This window comes from Pinus tabuliformis, chromosome 2_1 (genome assembly GCF_031772625.1).
Source record: "Pinus tabuliformis cultivar Carrire ecotype Pingquan chromosome 2_1, CPIR1, whole genome shotgun sequence".
Classification (NCBI taxonomy): Eukaryota; Viridiplantae; Streptophyta; class Pinopsida; order Pinales; family Pinaceae; genus Pinus; species Pinus tabuliformis.
In genome coordinates, this window is record NC_142299.1 from 525095217 (window position 1) to 525119192 (window position 23976).

At 34.4% G+C, this 23976-nt stretch overlaps 1 pseudogene; it reads left to right on the forward strand.

Moving 5' to 3' along the window:
* LOC149201261 (FRIGIDA-like protein 1) overlaps positions 1-22255 on the forward strand; it is a 124391-nt pseudogene extending 102136 nt beyond the window's left edge.
* Positions 22256-23976: the final 1721 nt, after the last annotated feature.

The window sequence follows — 23976 nt, forward strand, 5'->3', positions numbered from 1 at the left end:
AATCCAGATCTCCAGCCCAGTCTTCATCAACAAAGCCATGAATATCCAACACTCTGTCCAATCCTGGTCTTCCTTGGTAGCACAAACTATAATCACTAGTGCCACGCAAATACCTGAAAACCCGCTTCACTGCTGTCCAGTGCTCCTTCCCAGGTTTTGACATAAACCTGCTCAATACTCCCACTGCATGTGCAATGTCTGGTCTAGTACAGACCATTGCATACATCAGGCTACCCACTGCACTTGCATATGGAACACGGGACATGTCCTCTTCCTCTTCTTGTGTCTTGGGACACTGTTCAGCAGATAACCTCACACCTATAGGAATAGGAACCTTCACCGGTTTACTATCCTGCATATTAAACCTCTGGAGTATTGTCTCGACATACTTCCTCTGGTTTAACCAGAGCTTCCTCTTTGACCGATCTCTTTTAATTTCCATGCCCAAAATATAGTTTGCAGCACCAAGATCTTTCATGTCGAATTTGGAGGACAATTGGGTCTTCAAATCCTGGATAATTTCTTTGTCATTTCCAACCAGCAACATATCATCCACATACAAGACCAGATAAATAATACGGTCACCAATTAATTTAAAATACACACAATGATCTGCTTTGCTTCTGATGAAGCCAAGTCCCCGTATAAATGTATCAAATTTCTGATACCACATCCTTGGTGACTTTTTTAACCCATACAGAGACTTCTTTAACTTGCATACCAGTTCTTTCTTACCCTTCACCGCAAAGCCTTCAGGTTGCTTCATGTAGATTTCCTCTTCCAAATCCCTGTAAAGAAATGTTGTCTTCACATCCATTTGTTCTACCTCAAAATCAAAAGCAGCAGAAACAGATAAAAGTAATCTAATAGAAGTTACCTTGGCAACAGGAGAAAAAATATCACCAAAATCAATTCCCGGCACCTGGGAATAACCTTTTGCTACCAACCGAGCTTTGTATTTCTCCACCTTTCCTTCTGCATTTGTATTCTTCTTGAACACCCATTTGCTGCCAATGGGTTTCCTTCCAGCCGACAACTCCACCAGATCCCAAGCCTCATTTTTGTGCAAAGATGCCATTTCATCGACCATGACCTCTTTCCAGAGTTTTCCATCCTCTGAATCCACTGCTTCCTTCACAGTTCTGGGATCATTATCAGTAACAGACAAAGCAAAATTTGAACTGAAAGCAGATGGACTATACCTTTCTGGCTGCCTTCTTTCTTGAACTGATCTTCTCACAGCTGGAGTTTGTGGCTCTTCATCTTCTGATTCCTCCTCTGCTGCAGAGTCTGATTCTTCCTCCTTTGGCTCAAACTCTATCTTCTTAGGTTCCTTTGGTTGGACTTCATGTTGAATAACATCTTTTACCTCTCTGAACAACACATCTCGTCTGTACACAACCTTCCGTGTGACTGGGTTCCAAAGCTTATAACCCTTTAAACCATCCTTATACCCAATAAAGATGCACTTTTCAGATTTACTATCCAACTTGGTTCGTTTCTCCTTTGGAACATGTACATATGCATCACATCCAAATACCCTTAGATGTGAAAGAGAGGGTTTCTTACCAGTCCATACTTCTTGTGGAGTCTTATCCTCCAACACTGATGAAGGTGATCTGTTGATCAGGTAACATGCAGTATCCACCGCCTCTGCCCAGAATTCTTGTCCTAACCCGGCACCACTGAGCATGCTTCTTGCCCTTTCCATCAACGTCTTGTTCATTCTTTCTGCGACTCCATTTTGCTGAGGTGTATATGGAGTAGTCTTCTGCCGTGCTATACCACACTTCTTACAAAATTCTTCAAATTCCTTGCTGCAAAATTCTCCACCATTATCTGTCCTCAGCACCTTTATCTTCTTCTCTGTTTGATTTTCCACCAGAGCCTTAAATTCTTTAAACCTGTCAAAGACTTTAGATTTCTTCTTAAGAAAATATATCCATGTATTCCTTGAGAAGTCATCTATGAATGATACATAGTACACAGACTTACCCAGTGATGGAACCTTCACAGGTCCAAACACATCACTGTGCACAAGCTCTAATATCTGTTTCATCCTCTTACCACCAGAGGGGAAACTCACCCGATTTTGCTTCCCATATACGCAATTTTCACAGAAATCAAAATCTAGAGAGCTATTATTCATACCTTCTACCATACCTTTACCATGAAGTATTCGAAGGCCCTTCTCTCCAATATGTCCAAGCCTTTGATGCCACAACATGGTCTTCTCTCCAGAGACCACTAGATTCTCTACTCCATTTTCAAGAACCATAGAACTATTGCACCCATCAACAACAGTGCTACCTTGCAGCTTGTACAGAGTTCCAATCCGAACTCCCCGCATTAATATCAGTGCTCCTCGAACCATCTTGCAGGTATCTTTCTCGAACACCGTCTTTACACCTGCATCATCCAACTTGCTTACAGAAATCAAATTTCTGGCCAATGCAGGAATATGTAGAACACCCGGAAGTGTTCTAACCCTTCCACCTTGCAACATCAACTTTACTTTTCCCCGACCAATGATTCTAGCCTTCCTATCATCTCCTAAGAAGACATCACCACCATTGTATTTCTCATACTCGCAGAACCACTCTCTATGGGGAGTGAAGTGAAAGGATGAAACTGAGTCAATCAACCATGCCTCATGATCTACATGTGTACTTGAAGAAGCCAAGTACACATCCCCACCTTCATCAGAGGTGGTTTTCGCCTCTGCAGAAGGAGCATCATCAGATCCCTTTCCTTTATCAGGAGCTTTAGATTTACAATCCCTTCTGAAGTGCCCTTCCTTTCCGCATTTCTAGCACACCACCTTTGTAGGCTTTCCTGGAGATTTAGATCTCCCACTCGATGACTTATTTTTGTTTCTGTTTTGGGACCGTCCTCGTACAGACAAGGCATCACCATTCTAGTTTTCCATATTTTTCCGTCTCATCTCCTCCATCAGCAAGGCTGAGACTATTTCATCAAACTGCAAAGCAGTTGCATTGCTACCTATTGCAATAACCAGACTATCCCACAAATCTGGTAGAGAACACAACAGACTGATGCACTTATCTTCATCTGAAATTTTAATATCAACAGATAATAACTGACTTACCACAGTATTAAACGCATTCAGATGCTCTGTCACCGAGTCTCCATCTTTCATCCTCAGGTTATACAGCTTTTTCCGCAGGAACAGTTTATTCACCAGAGACTTAGATTGGTACAAAGTCCCTAACTTGACCCACAAAGTCTTTGTCGTAGCTTCCCCTGATACATTCAGCAATACTGAATCCGAGACACACAATCATATTGTGCACTTTGCCTTCCGATCCAACTTCTTCCATTCTTCATCGGTCACTCCTGATGGTTTAGTACCCGGATCTACCGCAATCCACTGATCTTTATCCACCAACAGATCCTCCATCTTGAGTTTCCACAACTCAAAATTCTGACCATTGAACTTCTCAATCTCTATCCTTCCACTGCTCGCCATCTTCTTTCACCACCAAAATCGATCTCGCAGATCTCCCACTGAACAGGGTCTACTACAGGCCCGAGCGAAACCCCTCAGCAACAAAGGCGTCCCCTTGAAGCCAAAACAACTCTGATACCAAATGTAGGTTTTAACCCTGTACAGAAATTACCTGCATACGAATTCTTAAACAAAGAAAATAAACAATGGGAGAGCATAACCCATAAAACACATATGCACAGAGATTTTTCCCTGGATCCCAAAACCGGGACTACCAGCTTGATTTTTCATTATATTCCTTTCAATGTTACAATACATATTTATACATGCCGAAGCATCCAATACCATGGACCGAAAACCATCGCGTCCAATACCATGGACCGAAAACCATTGTGTCCAAAAAACATGTGCGAAAATCATGCATAAAACCATAGGTGGGTCCGCCCAACCTAACATATGGTCCAAAACCAAAATTTTCGGGGGCGCTGCCCCGGACCCCATAAAGTGGGGTTACGGGTGCCCTTCAAACCCCCTATTAACTACGTGGAAAGAATATAACACAACCCAACAATTTCTTCATGGTTCAACAGAGCAACATAGAGCAGTACATGATAGTGATGGTAGGGATGGTACAAGATGACAGATTGGCATGATGATGGATTGGCAAGTGGAATTCTCCCTAGTTGAGGAGTGTTAAAATTGGAAACTAGGGCCAAATTCCAACTTAGGACAACTCAAATGATGGAGATGATTATTGCATTGGGTTCTAAGTCTTTTCAAGAGGTACAATTTTGATATAGATATCATCTCATTCTGACAAGCAGAAATGGAATTTTGAATTTATTCTTTCTCATGGTAAAATTATCAAGGCCGACCTTAGTCAAATGTAGGCTCATGAAGCCCAATAGATGTGTCTCCTCACCTCAATGAATTGTATAAATAGGAGTGACCCTTCACTCATTTGGACATTACCCATCTCATCACATCATCTTCTCTCTCCTCTCTTGATCGGTTCGTACAACTTGGAGGCTCTCTTCTTCGCACGTGTGGAAGGCAGGAAAATTTATGGACTAGTTTCGGAGGCCAAAAATCTCAGGACTAGGGAATGCATTGACTAGCAGTATTTGACCAGCATTAACTTCTATTTTTGGGACATAATTTTGATTTCTACAGGCCGCATTCTTTGGCACGAATTTTGAGGTGATTGTTTGACCAAGTTGACTTTTGCATTGACTTTCTAGATTTACCACAAAATTACAACAAACTTTGATTGGGTTGACCGAGCTTGTTTTGGGTTGAATTTGACCATCTTTGGAGGCCACATTCTTCTGTTGTTGACCAAGCTGATTGGAGGACGTTTTGGGTCATCTTTGACCACTATTGACTTTCTGGTTAGGGTTGCATTAACTGCTGATTTTGCAGATTTGTTTTGGGCATGTATTTATGATATTTGTACTCTCTCTCTCTGCTAAACTATTGAAGAATAATAAGAAGATTTTATCAAAGGGTTCCCCACATTGGGGTTTGTCCCTGGCATCCCCGACATCTTGTGTCCTCTTGTCTTGGCTTGTCTTCTACATATGTTTTTATTTTCTATCTTCATTTACTGTCAATGTGTATAAGTTATGTGATTTCTATTGAAGATAATTGGAAATTGTCATTGGGCTAATAAGAAACATTGAACTAAATTGTGCTAAAGCATAAAACATACAATTGTTATCTAAAATTAACACATCCTCAACAAGGTCCAAACTAGCCTCAAAGATGCCTGTAACACGTCCTGGAACAACCCGCAATAGTCCTAAACTAAATACACCATATTACCTATGAAATTTCCCTTAGAAGAGCTTAGATTAAAGCTCAATATTTTGTTGAAATTTGGGTAGCTTCGGGATGAATTTTCCCAAAGGGAAACCCAACTACCCCATGGAAAACCCAACTTCCCCAAAGGAAAGCCTATCATTCCCTAAAGAGGACTCATATTGTTCAAAAAGAAAATTCATTTAGATAAAAGGGAAAATTATTATTATTTATTTGATAAAGAAATTATTTAGAAAATATATTTATGGAGAAATTGAATTTGGGTTTTCCCTCCAAATAGTTTAAGTCGGATCCAATTTTTATGGATCTATTTTCCTCGCCAAATTGTATATAAAGAGAATCCTTGTGATAGATTATCAAATGAGGAAAAAGACTCACATATTTATACTATGTGGTTCACATAATTCATATTATTCTGACCCTCGATACACCTGTGGCTCATATTTCATTATATTTTATGGTTCATATTTGATTTGAGTTGTTACATTCTAAGGCGCGATACACGTATGGCTTGTATTTCATTATATTCTATGTGTCATATCATTACAATGTTCTATGGCTCACATTTGTTCGATGGCTCGTTAATTACAATGATCCACATTGCATCATCTGAGGTTCAATATTAACACAATGGTATCACCACCATTGTTATTAGAATCAGACAGGTCATCAAACTGGTAGACCCCCTAGGCCGAGAACTGGTCAAAACCGAACGAAAACCGGTAACAAAAACAGACTAAAAACTAGTCAACCAAAAACAAATAAAAATTCAAAATTTCAAGAAAACCACATATATTCATGTGCATCCATATGAATCCAAACCATTTATACACATATAAGCAAAATGTCTCATTTGTAGAGTATGTAATGGTGCACATAACCAAAATAACACCGAGTGCAATTCATAGTTGAACTAAAAATACATCAAAAAACAAGACCTAGATGGCCTGTAACATAAAAAAAAACCATGCTACAACAAATACCTACATATCATCAAATTATTTGCCTATATTGGGATTTCCATCATCAATATTGCCCTCCAAGCATTAAAATAAGATAAAAATACTTAGCATGTCAATTCAAGATTTTGTTTCAGTGATGGGCACATTTTTAGTAGGATCATGGAAGAAGAGTTAAAGAAACAATGCCACTAACATCAAGGTACATAGAGGGATGGGTGCTCTTTATTGAATGCTAGTTCGATACCCTCATACATGAAAAAATCCAATGGAAACATTGCAATCCCCCGATCCTGAAATCCTAAAAAACTGTTAAGTCTGCTAGATTTTAAGTGAGATCTAAAATTATACATTCTCCATATGAAATCCAATGAGGCCGGAACCACTCTCAAACATATAGAGTCATTTCATGGTAATGTTAAAAATTCAAGTAAGTAAAAGGATGAAAATGAAAGATAAAAGAGAATTTTACTTTAAGAATTTAACATTACCATGAATTGCATGGCAATAGTAGGGCCATAGGCTTGAATATTAAGCACCTATTGTGGGGTAGTGCCCATCCAAGACAAATTGAAATAAAAAAAGAAAGATAGACCACTTATTGCGTTCTATTAGGCTTTAGTGAACCAATATCGAATTGGTTGGTTCAGTGAAAATGGCTGGTTTAGTACTGAAATGGCTGGTTTCATTATAGAACTGATAAAAAGTTGTTCAAATCATCGGTCCGAACCAACAAAAAACGGTTCAAATCATCAGTTCAAACCAACTTTTGCCTCAAAACAGTCAGACCAATCGATTCAGACCGGTTTGGTCTGGTCTTGCTAACACTGATCACTACTACTATAACTCTATGGTTCACATTACAATGGCATCGTATCACATAGTATGTGCACACATTTTATATTATGTGGCTTGTGTGGTTTATAAGGTTCATATTTGGTTCTTTGGCATTTCCTATGGCACACATTTTATATCTTGTGGATCGCGTGGTTTATAAGGTTCGCATTTGGTTCGTTGGCATATCTTATGGCATGCATTTTATATTCTGATGCTCACATGGTTTATAAGGCTTGCATTTGGTTCATTGACATCACTTAGTGGCTTTCTCTATTCATAGTGACACCAGTGGCATCGATCTATGCATAAGTGACATCACATTATTGTGGCATTACTTTTATAGTAATACTCTAAGACTCAGTCTCATATACTCTGAGGGGCTCAACAATACATAGTAGCCCAAATCTATTTTTATGGTTCACATTGTTATTCTTTGTGGTTTTTTCTATCACCTGTGACTCGGTTCTATTCTCCATAGTTCAAATAGTTATTCTTTGTTATTTCAATTTTTGAATAAGGTGCAACCAAATGGTGAATAAAAGACCTGATCTAGATCCCATTGTGTTAGACGATATTGATCCAACATCATAATGGGTTGAGGACACTAAAGATCTTGAGTTTGATGTTGATTTTGATATTAAGAATAAAAAATCACAACACAAATATCTAAAAATCATGCATGAATATTGTAATCATATCCATAAATTATGGCATAAAATATGTAAGCCAATTATCCACATGGAATTATATTATGCAAATATTGCAATAAGGCCTTCAAGTTATGATCCAATAATATTGAAAAATATATATTTATTTTTCAAGATTAAACGTTATAATTTTCACTAGTCAATGCTAAACTAATAGTGATCAACAAACAAATTGATTGTTAGAGTTTTTCCTTGGCATGTACTAATAATGATTCCATAACCATATTTAAATTTAATGAATAAGCACATAAAAAATTAATATTTAAAAGAAACCTGCAATATAACAAGTTTCTTAACCATGGATATCCACCTCCACTTTACCATGGATATTATTAACTTTGTAAATAGGTTTTGGTACAATACCATGGGCCAATACCATGGCTTATTGATACTACATGCTGAAAAACCATAACTCATTTCACAATAAACAATTAAATTGTAAAACATTTTAGACATTACATATATCATTGATTACAGAGAGTGAAAATTATCCATCTATGGAGAGAGAGAGAGAGCGAGGGGAGGGGGTTGGAGGGAGGGGAGAGAGAGAGAGTGATGTGTAGGGGAGAGTGAGAGGGGGGTGTAAGAGAGAGGGAGGGAGAGGAATGAAGAGAGAGAGGAGGGGAGGGAGAGGAATGAAGAGAGAGAGGAGGGGAGGGAGAGGAGAGGAGAGAGGGAGTGAGATAAAGATGGAGTTGGAGGGGGAGAGAGGGGGAGGGAAGAACAAGGAAATAGAGAGATAGAGGTAGCAAGACAAAGTGATAAGGTAGAGAGGGAGAGAGGATAGGAGGGAGGATAGAGAGGAGAGGTGAGAGATGGAGGGAGAGAAAGGTAAGAGAAAGATGGATACATGGATATGGAGGGGAGAGGGAGGGGGAGAGAGAAGATGGAGAGAGGGAGGGAGATAGTGACAAAGTTGGAGGGTAGAGAGAGATGTGTGGGAGAGGGAGAGATATGGAGAGAGAGCAAGGAAGAGAGAGAGGACTTATGAGAGAGAAGGAGAGAGAGATGGATAGAGTAGAGAGGGAGGGAAGAGAAAGAGGGAAAGAGTGAGAGATGGATCCAACCTAGATATGGTTTGTGTATATAAAAACCATCCTAAATACATCTTAACCATGGACCTATCAAGCACCAAGAGGTATCAAATCTCTTTTCACTTTAAAAGGGGTTTTCATTTCAACACATTTTATCCCTCTTGGAGCTTGATAGATCTGGGGTTAAGATGGATCTAGGATGGTAAATATATAGAGACAAAGGTTGGACAACAAGATAGCATTAGAGGACTTTTGAGGTCTAAAATGGGCCTCCTAAGAAAAATGTACAACTAAAATAAGCTTTATAAGAACCAATAGGATTCAAGATGATGATGTCAACCATGTTGGATGATTCACCATTTTTGGGGTAAAAAGGTAGAAAGATTAAAAAATAATAAAAAAAATAAAACTACTTTTTTCGACTTGTATTTTCAACTTATCTTCATAAGGGTTTACTCAAATTTCGAGTGAGAGTACTCATTGGATGCAAAATTTAATTCCTCATCCAAGGAGTACACATGTTGCATACTTTCGATGGACCTTGCTATATGAAAAATGAGAAATACATGAAAAAATGTGATTGCAATAACGTTTTTCATGTATTTATCATTTTTTGTATCGCAGGGTCCATTGAAGGTATGAAACATGGGCACTCATTGGATGAGGAATCAAATTCTGCATCCAACAAGTCCTCTTGTTCAAAATTTGAGTAAACCCATAGAGAGATATGTTGAAAATACGAGTTCAAAAAATAGGTTTTTCTTTTTTCCCTCTAAATTTGAATAATCTAATATTATTTTATTATTTCCACTATTATTTTATAATTTCATTAGGAGGCCCATTTTAGACCTCAATTTTTTTTAAATTCATGTTTTAAAATGTTTATCTTTACTTTTTATTGGGATGTTTGAGTGAAGTGATCCAAAAAAGATTGGAAAGAGAATATAGGAAAATATATTAAACAAATGATCATCATTATATTCACAAACATTATTGATAATACATTGAGGTTGTAAAAGTTTGGGTTAAGGTTTAATTAAAAATCAATGGCAATATCTAATTTTAGTGGAGATGAATATAATTATGAAATAAAGTCCCTTGGACTTGAGGATGATAAAATAAACAAATTTGAAGCTTTGGTCAATAATTTGTTATTTTCGAGGTGAAACTTTGAAGTGGTAGAATAGTCTCGATAAAGATGTTATATGTTATTCTATATGGAAAATTTGACAAACTCTTCTAAAAAAATGAATCAAGGATACAAAATTGAGAAGACAAATAAAATTAAACTTGAATTTGTTAGAAGACTACACGAAATTGAATGAGATTAATGATAAGGTGAATGATACATATTATTAAATGATACACATACATATAATTTTTTAACCCTTAATATCATCTTTCAACTGGTCTCTTGGATTCTCGATGATAGATCATATTCCCTCACACCAACATTCCCCCCTAATTTGAAGGGGCATATGAGATTCTGAGAACAAAGTTGAAATATGAAGGTGAATAACAACCAATCACTAAATGCGCTCTCTGAATATGATGGTTCAAGGAAACCAAATAGGTAGTAGAAGGTGGTAGTTTAAGGTTGATTACCCACTCTAGAACTTGGCTCAAAGTAGTTCTCGTGACAATTTTGAATCTGGATACAAGTTGATGTCTTTTTGCGAAATGGAAGTGCTCTCTAATGATGGTTCAAAAATTACCACAAAATGATGATATGGTAGTTTCAATATGACCACAAATTGTAATATAGAAATAATGGCAAGTCTTCCATTAATTGGTGGTTTAAGGAGGAAAAACAAAATGCTACTCATGGAACATGATTCTGTCTTTGACTGCAACTTAGATTGGGGCTTTTGTTGACTCTAATTGTTGGCTTAGATTGGGTTGATATGACATTGAAACTAGTTGTTGACTATCAATTCCCCCCTTATCAAATACAATGTGAGAAGATGGAAATCTTGCCACTGCAATATGTGTGAATACTTGAGAATGAATTTTATAGTATGATCAATATATTTTCTTGAATGTTGAAGATCATTCCCAAGAATTGATCCATTCAAGGTGAATCTTTTCTTCTATAGGTTTTTGTGACTGGAACATATGTTTGAATGATACATATGATTTTCACAATGTTGACAAGGGTTAAGATCAAAACATTAATCTTTCATGAGACCAACTCAATGGGAATGATGACAATTGAGAATCGATGTGGATGTGTAGCAAGTGAAGATGAGATTTCTTTAAGGAACTTAGCACTCTAAAAATTGGATTTCTTTTTAGTAGTTTGGAATATGAAAGAACATTTTTTTTTTCATATCCAATATCAGTTCTTTTTTTGTTTTTGATGACTTTTTCCTAAGTTTTGATGATGGGCTTGGGAAACATAGGCAAAACTTGTTTTTGACAATCTCCATCTTCATTTGAATTTGCTCATAAATTGACATAACTGATTTGATCATGTGTTCGTTGCTGAAAATATATTTTCGCAAACTAAAAAAGAGAGTTATTTTGAACAAGAACTAGTTTATAATGTTGACTCTTTTGTTGTACTTAATTACGTTGGTGCTGAGGCTCAAGTTGAAGAAACTTGATATTGTCTTGTGAATCTTGTAAATAGGTTCAAACATTTGTGAGAATGGATTTATTAGTTGTGATTGCATTGTTGATAGTGGAGTGTATTAGAGTATATAGTACCCTAATAACTCATCAAATGAAGGGTGTCGACACACTCTTAAACATACAAAAGATAGCAATGGAAAATAACTATAATTTTACAATGAGTGGCATGTTAATAACAAACATCGCTCTAAATGGCTTCACTGTAAATGGACAATTAGGGATTTGTATACTTGCTCCATACAATGAAAGAGAAGTCTGAAAAATTTATGGTGAACACAAGTAGACATCTAGGAACCATCCTGAGTTTGAACCCATATTTTTTGTAGGATATCTGTGAGGTTGACATTGGTGGAATACTTGAGTTTTGTGAAAAGGTGGGTTGACTTATTTAATGAATATTTTTAAGGTTGGCCCTCTTATCTTTTGGTTTGCAAGTATTTATATAATGATTTAGGGTGCATTTGATGCCTCTTTAGCACACCAATACACCATAGAAATGATTCCTGGCATTACTCAATTCCTAAAGTTTGTTTGAAGTTCACAATTTATGGAATCTTTGAAGTATGATTGCAGGCCTATTTACATCATCAAATGAAAGCATAACCTTGTAGCATATGGTAGAATATAAACAAGAATTGAGGTCAAGTTGATTTAATCATAAATTAAAAGTAGGGTTGGTCATTACCTTGACAATTCAATGTCTCAAAAGGACTGGTAACATTGGATTATGAAAAACGAAGGGCGACCATTATTTACCCACTATGATTGCAACAAGTGCTACATAGTAGCTAGTACCTGCCGCTTAGTTTAAATATAGTAAAGTTGCAATTTGATAGGTGGATGATGGATTTTTGAAGATTGATTACATATGTGTGTGTGTGTGTGTATACATTTAATTTATAATTATCTTATATTTAAATTTAATGTAAAATTATTAAAATAAAAAATATTAAAATAAAAAATATTAATTTAATAATTAAATTTGAAAAAATGTTTTTATAAATGTTAAAAAATGAAGATACGAAGTGTTTAATCATTATATATAATACATGTCCATTTTTTTTAATGAATTACGTAAAAGTTAAAAATGAAAATAAAAATGATAATAATAAGAGCTTGGTAAATCCAGATTTAAAATGGATTTATGATAATCTTTATTTCTTCAAATATCATGTGAAATTATATGAACAATTTAAACATTTGGTTTTTAAACTTTTTATGAAAATTAAATTATATTTATAAGTAAGAAACCCTTTAATCTTTATCTCTTTGAATATAATGTGTAAATTATATGAGTAGTTTGAATATTTGTTTTTGAATTTTTATGATTTTATTTTCTAATTTGATTTGATGCTTTTCAATTAAGTTGAGTTAAAATATATTTTTATACTAAAAATTATTATAAAATCAATAATTACCTAAAAAGATTCATAACATAATATTTTCATAAAACAATTTTTCATGTAAACTTCTAGAAAAGTTATAAATAAAAAATGGATTTACTTACTACATAGTTAAGAACAAAAACTAAATGTGCTAAACAAACTTAAAAAGATTTATTAAAAAAATAATTAAGGAAAAAAAGTCATCCCTTCCATTCCATAATACAATTACAGGTTCCTTCTTTGAGAGGATAAAAACCCCACTACACCGAGCTATGGTTGGGTTGAAATACTTTGTTTCGAGAAAGATCTAAATTTATTGGAATATGGACTAGATTTTTTTGCATAGTGATTTTTCATACTGATTATTAAATTAAAAAGTGATAAAAAATAATGTTATCAAACCATTTAAATAAATGAAATTAATGAATTAAATTATCATTTTAAAGATATAATATTGTACATATAACAAAAATAATATTTTAACCATAAAAATTCTACAAAATTATTGATTTATATATGTGAATTGATTTGCAACGTACCCTTTATGAAAGGGGTGTCATGCTACAATTAAAATACAAAATTATTGATTTATATATGTGAATTGATTTGCAACATACCCTTTATGAAAGGGGTGCCATTCTACAATTAAAATACAAGAATTATTAAGTTCAATAATTGATGAGCCCTATTAAATACCTTGCCAGTCAATTATGGTTTAGTTTAACTTGTTTCTTACCCTATGCCAATATATAGATGTAAACGTTTAATTTGACAATGACATAAGAGACCGGTGAAGATGATTACCCCATCCACAAAGTGTTTGTCTTCTGCAAAGCATTAACACATTTGGCGTCATTGCAGTAGTACGATCGACACATACTTCATCATTCGAAAATGAGATGTCAACGAATCAAGTGTGAGAAAAATATTATTAAATAATAATTAAAATTAAAAATTAAAGTTGAAGTATAAGTAAATTTGGTTAAAGTTTTTTTTCATGGTTAGCTAGATTGCTAACTTTCCAAAAAATACTGGAAATGGAACTGTAAGAACAAAGTGAGGCTGCGATACTCAAGCTAAGAAAGGGCAGATAACCTGCAAACCTCAGTCTCATATAAAGCTGAAAAACTGCTCCAAAAATACTATAACAACTGATAATAAATAAATAAACAACCTGTAACAGGTAGAAAAATATAACAATTAATAGAAATGCTTAAGTGTGCACACTGAAAACCAGAGGTACCAGTGTTGACCTGCATTATTTGGAGTTAAATTGTTATGCCTGTATTCTGTCACCAAACAATTGGGTGTTGTAATTTATGTCAATTAAATTAATATGTAGTTAATGAAAAAACTCATGAATTATACATTGCCTGCAACAGGTATAATAATGAACTTAAAATAAATATATTAAAATGTAAAAGGCTAGTCAAGGTATGTTGAAGATAAAAACTAGCCTAAGGATGAATCAATGACCTATTGAGAATCTTGATTAGTCTTGATCTCATGCCTGATTGTTGTAATCCATCTCCTTCGTTGAAGAAAAATTCATTGACTTCCACTGCTAAAAACTGAAGGGTTGATAACAATACAAATTCTCAGAACAGACTGAACAATGAATGCGCTAATGCAATGTGATGAAGATGAGGTGAAGTCTTGATGAAATTGGAAAATCCAAATAGCTTACTCAATACTTCTACAAAAATAAAAAAGGCACTGAAGATCTTGATGGAATATTATTCTTCCAATGTCATAGACATATGTGATGGAGAGGAGCTACAAGGTGGTCATAAACCACACTCCCCAAAAGAAAAGATAACATCGAAAACCTATCCAAGTGACATGATGAGAAGGGAGATGCATTGAATGAGTTGCAAAGGGTTTATTATAGCAAGAGAAGTAAGGATTCAAGGATGATATTGCACTAGTGGTGAAGAGTTTGGTCTGTATGGACTAGAGTTTGGAAATGGGCGTGAGAGAAATAAAGGATTCCCAATGAGGGAATGAAATGATAGAATAAAAAATATAGATCATCTTCGTTACAAGAGATGAACCTTAAAGGTCAAGTCGCCCAAGTTGTGAGGAGCATCTAGGTCAAGGAAGGCCATAAACATAGAGAGAGATGGCACTGAATGGAGACAAGAGTAGACTTGGTAGAGTAACAAACAAGTCTAAGCGATAGGGATGACAAAGATTAAAGCTCAAAACGACAAGATATACTAGGTTTGATGAGATTAAGATTGCTTGTACACATACAAATGATTGTGGATAGAGATAAAGCCAATGTTGGATTTGATGGAAACACAAAGAGGCAAAGCTAGGGTTTTTTGGAGCGGGAGCAGAAGAAATGAAAATAAGGGGACAAGTGTGAAAATGAATAGTCACTCGTGACCAAGGACTAGCTGATTGAAGGAATGAGTCAAAAATAACCACCAAAAGACAATGATATATATATATATATATATGGTTTCATTTTTCAAGTGGGATCCCTGATGGAAGTTCATATTCATTCACACCAATCCTAAATTTTCAAATTATAAAAGTTGTGTGAGGAGCATCTAGGTCAAGGAAGGCCATAGAAATAGAGAGAGATGGCACCTAATGGAGACAATAGCAGACTTGGTAGAGTAACAAAAAAGTCTAAGCAATAGGAATGACAAAGATCAAAGCTCAAAACGACAAGGTATAGGTTTGATGAGATTAGGATTGCTTGCAGACATACAAATGATTATGGATAGAGATAAAGCCAACGTTGGATTTGATGGAAACACAAAGAGGCAGAGCTAGGGTTTTCTGTAGTGGGAGCAGAAGAAATGCAAACAAGGGGACAAGCGTGAAAATGAATAGGCACTCGTGACCAAGGACTAGTTGATTGAAGGAATAAGTCAAAAATAACCACCAAAAGACATTAATGATATATACATAGTGATTTTTGGTTTCATTTTTCAAGTGGTTTCTTGGATTCCTGATGGAAGTTCATATTCATTCACACCAATCCTAAATTTTCAAATTATAATAGAAAATTGAGGATTTAAACAAATATAATATATAAAAAATATACGACAAAGTTGTTAAGAGGCAACCTTAATAAATGACTCATTAATGGTGTAAAAAATTTAAAGCAATAAAAGAGTTACTAAGGAAAATTGGAAAATGATGAATTAATAGAAGAATAGAGAAAGAGAGATGAAGAAATAAAAGGTGATGTGGACATAATAATTTTTTTTTTAATGATGACAGGAAGATAAAAGAAGATTTACAAGAGTTTGAATAAAATTTTGATTAATAATTTCATGTTGCAACTTCAAAAGTAAAGAGAAAACAATATTTAAGAAGGTTAGCATAAGATTTTTTCTTTCTTTTCTGCTTCCTCCACGTGGAGTCTTAGAAGGACAACTTCTTCTTCGAGTATTTGATTTTGCTTCTTTTCTTTGTCAGGATCACATAAGGTGCTAATCAATTCTCCCTCCATGTTGATTACTACTGCTTGTTCTTCACCTACTTCATTTGAATCACTATCATCATCATCATCTTCATCTTGATCTGCATACTTCTTTGAGTAGACATTGTGAAGTTTCTTCGAAACGTTTTGGTTGATGAGCATTCATCCACTTTGTCTTTCATAGAATCTGGCAGAGCACTAAGAATGACATTCATGGCTTTTGTATTGCATCTTCTAGATTTGTTGGTAGATGTCTCTCTAGAAACAACAAAGTGCCATACATCATATCCATGAGCTTTCAAACAGGCTTCCATTCTGGATTCCCATATATAATATTTGGTTTCATTGAACTCAAGAGCTAGACCAAATGGATTATGTTCATTAGTTGTAACAAATTTTGAGGCTACAACAATACCAGAGACTTCCTTTGATTCCTTTGAACATTTGGCAGCATGTTTCCTTGACCTTCCCATCTTGATCCACCTGAGATCTACCTTCCAATTGTTAGGATGAAACTGAAGGAATCTGTGATACCAATTGTTGGAAATATTGAGAGGGGGGTGAATTAGTGTTTCACTTCCTTCAGTTAAATTTAACTTCACAGAGCATTGATTATCATTAGCATTATATCAAAACATAAATCAGCAATGCCATTCAACAATGCACAACATCAAATATATTACACGAGATTTCGAAGTGGAAACCTTTTCGGAAGAAAAACGATCGAACACTTTTAATATAGTTCTTAATGATTACATCAATAGGGAGCTCCAACTTTCGAGATTCTCGAGCAACGACTGGAAGGAGGCTCCACCCCCTGATGGGAGTGCACTCCTTAAAAACACTTCTAAAAAGGAGCATTCTGGAAGAGTGCTTCCAAGGGTGCTCCCTGAACTCTCCCTTTGCGAGTGTGCTTTGAGAGCAAAGTGCTTATGGGGGGTTGGCACTCCCCCTCGGCATAGGTTTGAACCAGTCAAATTGGCTAATTTGGCCCTGGTCAAACCAGTTGAACTAGTCAATTTAATAGGCCGACTCAGTTCACAACACGGTTTAGGGTCTCCAACAAGTGAACTGGTCAAACCGGCTGGCTTTGGTTCCAGTTTGGATGGTTTTAAAACCACTGTAAATTACTACCTTTTGTACTAACCTAACATTGCAGAAAGCAATGTTGTATTTTCAGACTCTTCGATATATGTGCTTTTCGTGGTAGTCTTAGTGATACCACTGTAGAAGGGAAGCACATTTGTCTCTTTAAGGTTGGATTGAGCTTTCTGGTCAATTAGTAAAAATGTGGTGATGCCCAAGAAAGGTATTTGTTTTGAACCAAACCACATTGAGAGGCCCAGATTGGTGGTGAAAAGGTAATGATATCTAAGAAAAGGCTAACTTAGAATTTCTATCTACCTGGACGGCTAATTCCTTGCACAGCTTCACCCCACCCAAATATTTTGCCCCCCACCAAACTGATGCTATTTTAATTAAACTATAAAATAAGATAGGATAAGTTGTCCAATCTTTGTTTCAAAGTTGTTTCAAATTTCTTTTTACCTATCAGTATCCCATCAGAACTTGAGAGCTGGTGAAAATGTTGAGCAAGCTTAGTTTAGTTTTATCAACCACTTGGTTTTGGTAAGATATTGAAGTGTTGCAGAACTTTTAAGTAGCTTAAATTAGCTACTTCATAACTATATGATACATTGACAATTGGGTGAAGGGTTGAATAGAAATTAAGGGTGGATTTACTTATCTCGGCAGGCAACCGTGAAGGATTCATGAGTAGTTTTTGTACTGGCTTGTTTTTTGAGCAATTATTCTGATGTAATTGTGTCCATAACAGGTGCATTTGTAGGCAACTGCTAGTAATTTTTTTAGATTAGTTGTTAAAATGCATAGGCATCCTTTTTCAAACTATGCATCTAATTTTCTAAGATAAAATGAATGCTAATATAATTTGTGAACTATACAGTTTCCCCCTTTACAAATGCTAATTTGAGGACTGGATTGTTAATCTCCTGATATTTTGGTTCTTCATAAAGATGTTTGTTCTTTCGGCAAAGGATTAGGTGCCCAATGACCATGCTTTTCTTAGTTGTCCTAAGGGTTTCAGAGCCTTATGGATCTTCAGATGTAGGGTTTTCCAAAGTGAAACTTAAAGGATCTACTCCTTGTGAAGTGCGATGCCGAGTTTGTTTGCAAGGGTTTCCATGCTGGCTCAGTATTTTAGAAGTTGATGTTTATTTTTAAGTATAAATACTAGTTTGCTGACGATTTCATTCTTCAGACGGATGGTTATTATGCTTAATGTGCCTTCAGTAGAAAGGTATGTTGAACTTGCTCTTGTGGTCTACATTATATTGAAATCGGTTACCAAGTTGGGTCATCTTTCCAAGATGGCATTTATTCAAGTTGTTTGCATTACTTTTGATCTTCCAATGATCCTGGGATACATGTTTGGTCTTGTTAAGATAGTCTTCGGCAAAATCACATAACCAATCTTTTGTCGACGCGTTTCGAACCAACCAGTGTGGTTCATCGTCAGGACAAGTTGAAGAACCAATCTGGCTTAGCTAGATTAAATAGAGTGTGCAGAGACTCCAACAGCTATAATGCTAACGGCTAATTTGACCTAATGACCTAGTCAAACTACTAAAATAGTTAATTAATATTTCTAGAAATAGTTAAAATAGGTAAATAAAAGAATTCATTTGCTAAGTATAATATTACTATTTTAATCATAATGGTCATTATATAATATATATTCAATGATTTAATATTATTCAATTATTATATAAATAAAAGAATAATAATAAATTAATTTAAAAGTAGATATATTATTAATATTATTTCCAATATTAAGAGTATAATATTAATATTTTAATTATAATGGTCATTATATAATATATATTTTAAATGATTTATTATTATTTAATTATATTATTAAATAATAATATATTTATTTAATAATAGATATATCATTAAATAATTAAATTTTTTATTTGTTAGTTTAAAAATAGATATATTATATTAATATTTTAATTCTAGGGTCATTATATAATATATATTAAATGATTTACTATTATTCAATTACTATTTAATTACTTAATTACATGTGCATGGTAATAAATCACTACTATTTTTTTTTTTTTTTTTTTTTTATAATTAAGTTACATTAGGTAATTATGTAATGATTACTTCATGGTCCATTGGTAAGTTAATTCTTCATTATTTTAACTCTAATGGTCATTAAAATAATAAATGTTTATTAATACTCTATAACTACTAACTAATTATTAATCCCAAACAAATTGTTAAAACACTATTCTTCCTAGAGTTTTGTTATCCTAGGTAAATGCCAAAATTAAGGGTAAAGTCCAAGTTAATTCATAATAGAATAACCAATAATCTTGGTAAATCAAAGTTTATCCTTTAATGGTCAAATAATCAATATTAGTTCAATATTTTTTATTCAAAAATATTAGAGGTAACTAAGTCCGTAGGTAAATAAATTATTACTTATAGGGTTGAAAGATTATTACTAAAAATCTAACTAAAATTATGGTCAATCATAATTTATCCTTTAAACCTAAGGATAAGTTTCTATTAATAATCGATGTTTATTCAAAATTTATTTATTCAAAAATATTAAAATCAACTATGTTAAAAGGTAAATATTATTATTATTTATAAGGATTAAAAAAGGGGGGTCTTATTAGTTAAAGGGAAACTCAATTAATCATAGAAATAATTATCAAGGTATGAAAAATAAATCACTACTATTTTTCAACCCTATAAGTAATAATTTATTTACCTAAGGACTTAGTTACCTCTAATATTTTTGAATAAAAAATATTGAACTAATATTGATTATTTGACCATTAAAGGATAAACTTTGATTTACCAAGATTATTGGTTATTCTATTATGAATTAACTTGGACTTTACCCTTAATTTTGGCATTTACCTAGGATAACAAAACTCTAGGAAGAATAGTGTTTTAACAATTTGTTTGGGATTAATAATTAGTTAGTAGTTATAGAGTATTAATAAACATTTATTATTTTAATGACCATTAGAGTTAAAATAATGAAGAATTAACTTACCAATGGACCATGAAGTAATCATTACATAATTACCTAATGTAACTTAATTATAAAAAAAAAAAAAAAAATAGTAGTGATTTATTACCATGCACATGTAATTAAGTAATTAAATAGTAATTGAATAATAGTAAATCATTTAACATATATTATATAATGACCCTAGAATTAAAATATTAATATAATATATCTATTTTTAAACTAACAAATAAAAAATTTAATTATTTAATGATATATCTATTATTAAATAAATATATTATTATTTAATAATATAATTAAATAATAATAAATCATTTAAAATATATATTATATAATGACCATTATAATTAAAATATTAATATTATACTCTTAATATTGGAAATAATATTAATAATATATCTACTTTTAAATTAATTTATTATTATTCTTTTATTTATATAATAATTGAATAATATTAAATCATTGAATATATATTATATAATGACCATTATGATTAAAATAGTAATATTATACTTAAATTAGCAAATGAATTCTTTTATTTACCTATTTTAACTATTTCTAGAAATATTAATTAACTATTTTAGTAGTTTGACTAGGTCATTAGGTCAAATTAGCTGTTAGCATTATAGCTGTTGGAGTCTCTGCACACTCTATTTAATCTAGCTAAGCCAGATTGGTTCTTCAACTTGTCCTGACGATGAACCACACTGGTTGGTTCGAAACGCGTCGACAAAAGATTGGTTATGTGATTTTGCCGAAGACTATCTTAACAATGTTATGGATCACAGAAGTCTAAATTCCCTAATGTTTGGTCTTGTTTCTCACAGATGTTGTAGAAAAATTGAGTAGTTGCGGAAAGCAAATTGAGGCAATACGGTTTACCTATGAATTTGGATTTGTAGAAAAATTACCACCTGTGCCTTTGTTGAAGGCAATCTGAAGGATGAAAAGAAAGTGTCAGCGGAATTAGCAAAAAAGGGAACATACTTTGTTTGTTCACAGGTATGTTTATTCTTGTGTGTAGGGCATGTTCCTCTGTCAGAGTGTAAAGCTATGAAAATATTAACTTGTCTTTCAGACATACACTCTGAACACTTCCATGTCTTATTGCAGAATACTGGAGCTTCAAGAGAAATTGCATCGTTGACTACTGTAATTAGTTGACTACTGTAATTAATTGCATTGAAGAGCACAAACTTGAATCACAAATGTCTACTAAGATCTTGAAAACAAGTGGCTGAGTTAGAGAAAGCCAAGAAAGAGAGGAAAAGATATTCAAAATCCGTTAAGTCTCAGTCTGAGAAAGCCAAGAAAGAGGGGAAAAGATCTGCGGAAGCCATTAAGTCTCAGATTGAGAAAGCCAAGGAAGAGGGGAAAAGATCTGCAGAAGCCATTAACTCTCAGAATAAATGGGCTCATCCTAGTAGTGGTGTTGCTGGTGCTGGTGTTGATGCTGATTCACTGCTTCATAAACCTTACCCTCCTAGTGCCTTTGCCCTTCTACATTCTTCTGCACTGCTCCCTAAACCTACCTCTTCCATTTCCTTTGCCCATTCCACTTACTCTGACTTACATCGTCCTGCTCCAGTGGCCAGCATCCCATCTTACAATTTACCTGGTCAGGGTATATATGACAGATGACAGGGAGAGCCAAGGCATCTATCGATCAGCCTTTAATGTTGTAAGCAACCCATCATCTTTCTCAAGATTTCATTTATATCCATCGGACAGTCTATAGTCGTCTTTGTATGGGGTTGTCTCTTTTCATGGATCAACCAATTATGAAAGTTTATAATAATGGCAGTGGTGTGCCTCCACCATCTTCTTACCGGTCTTCATATTGACATCAGGTTTGCTTTATTTGGTATTTTGGAAGCCATGGCGTGTGCTACTGATCCCTATGTTGCCAGAAACGGGAAACCGGAAACGAAACGAGAAACAAGAACAAAACGAGAAACGGAATATAGAAATTTCGCATTCAAGAAACGAGGAGAGAGAAAATAAAAAAATATAAAGAAAACATAAAATAAAACATTCATTTACATAGCAAAATGTTCATTTACATAGAATAATAATCCCATTTATGATTTACCCATAATGGATTAGTGTGTATGGCGAGACCCCGGGCCGAATATATGATCCTGCTCCAATGCTAGGGAGATACAACAGTGGACCCTTATGACCTGCTCCAATGCAGGGAGATATAACAGTGGACCCTTATAGCCTGCTCCAAATTGGTAACTTCTAACATTAAAAATCTTTGTGGGATTGATGTTGGGTGTAGAGTTTGGCTTGATTTATGCTATTTACGTTATAAAAACTATAGCTTCATCGGAAAAATGGAAGATAGTGGAAAATATATTAAATGTAATGGGAAATGCTACAAATCCCGATTGTAAATAAGCTTTGGTCCAAATTGGCAATTGAAGCGACATTTGCAATGAACTTTCAATTGAATTGTAGATTCCTTGTCTGGGAATATTAGTGTAATTGCTCACATTGTTGTTATACATTCTTCGATGTGCATTGTTGAAGATACACACCCCAAACCACCTCCCAAACAGGTAATGAAAGACAAATTCTGAGAGCTGACCATGAAGACCAGAACGGACGTAGAAAACGGCGTTTTCCGCCCCGTTCCATTTCTTGTGGGTTTTTTTCGAGAAACCCTCGCTACCGTCCCGTTTCTGGTAACATGTTGATCCTGACTAAACTACCGTCTAATTGAACGTTGAAGTAATCATTCTCAGCTACAGGTCTAGGAAGCATAACCTTTTCAACTATCCAAGTGTATTTTTTTGTTTTTTTCCATGGGATCAGCCAAATAGTTTTGCCAAACTCTGTTTGAAAGTCATTCTTCTTAGTTTTATTTGGATGCTTCAAAGATTTGAATTTGAAAAAAGTGCCTGATTTGTGGTAGTGCTCACTGTAAATGCTAAATATGCTTTTTATGTATTGAAATTGTCTGGTTGCTAGCATATCATGTCATCAATCCCGTGACAAGTTCTGCATGGCATATATATGTCAAATTTGTATGAATTGATTGTTTGTTGGTTATTGCATAATCCATATGTTCCATTCCAATTTTCAATTGTATGGTCTACCATCTTACCTTTGGGTAAAGGACAAATAATGTCTAAGAAGTAAAGAAGTACTCCTTTGGTTATCTTTTTTCCTGGTTTTGAAAGAGCTTTTACGGAATCAATGCGAGTGAACTTCCCAGTATAAGGGGTTTCCTTTCTTCCCCGTTGGGATCTCCTTCTGTCCAACTTTTATGTGTAACTTCGTTAGTTTTCAAATATGTGGAAGTGTGCATACTGTAAGGCATAGTTACCAAATTGATTCGAATACGGATTCGAATTCGATTCGATACGGAAAAAATTTGACAATGTAAAATTCAATACGAGAAAAATTCGACAATATACATCTTTTTTTTTTTTTTTTCTCAAAAGGTGGACCTATCAAACTCAGTTTGTCAAACCAACAGTGAGGACAGCCATCTCTGGCTGCTATCCGCGAATGTCAGTTGACACATCACTGTTATCAAGGAAAACCACGCCACCTGAAATAACCCGTTGGTGGTCCGTAAGGGAGCAGGCTTTCACTCCTGCCA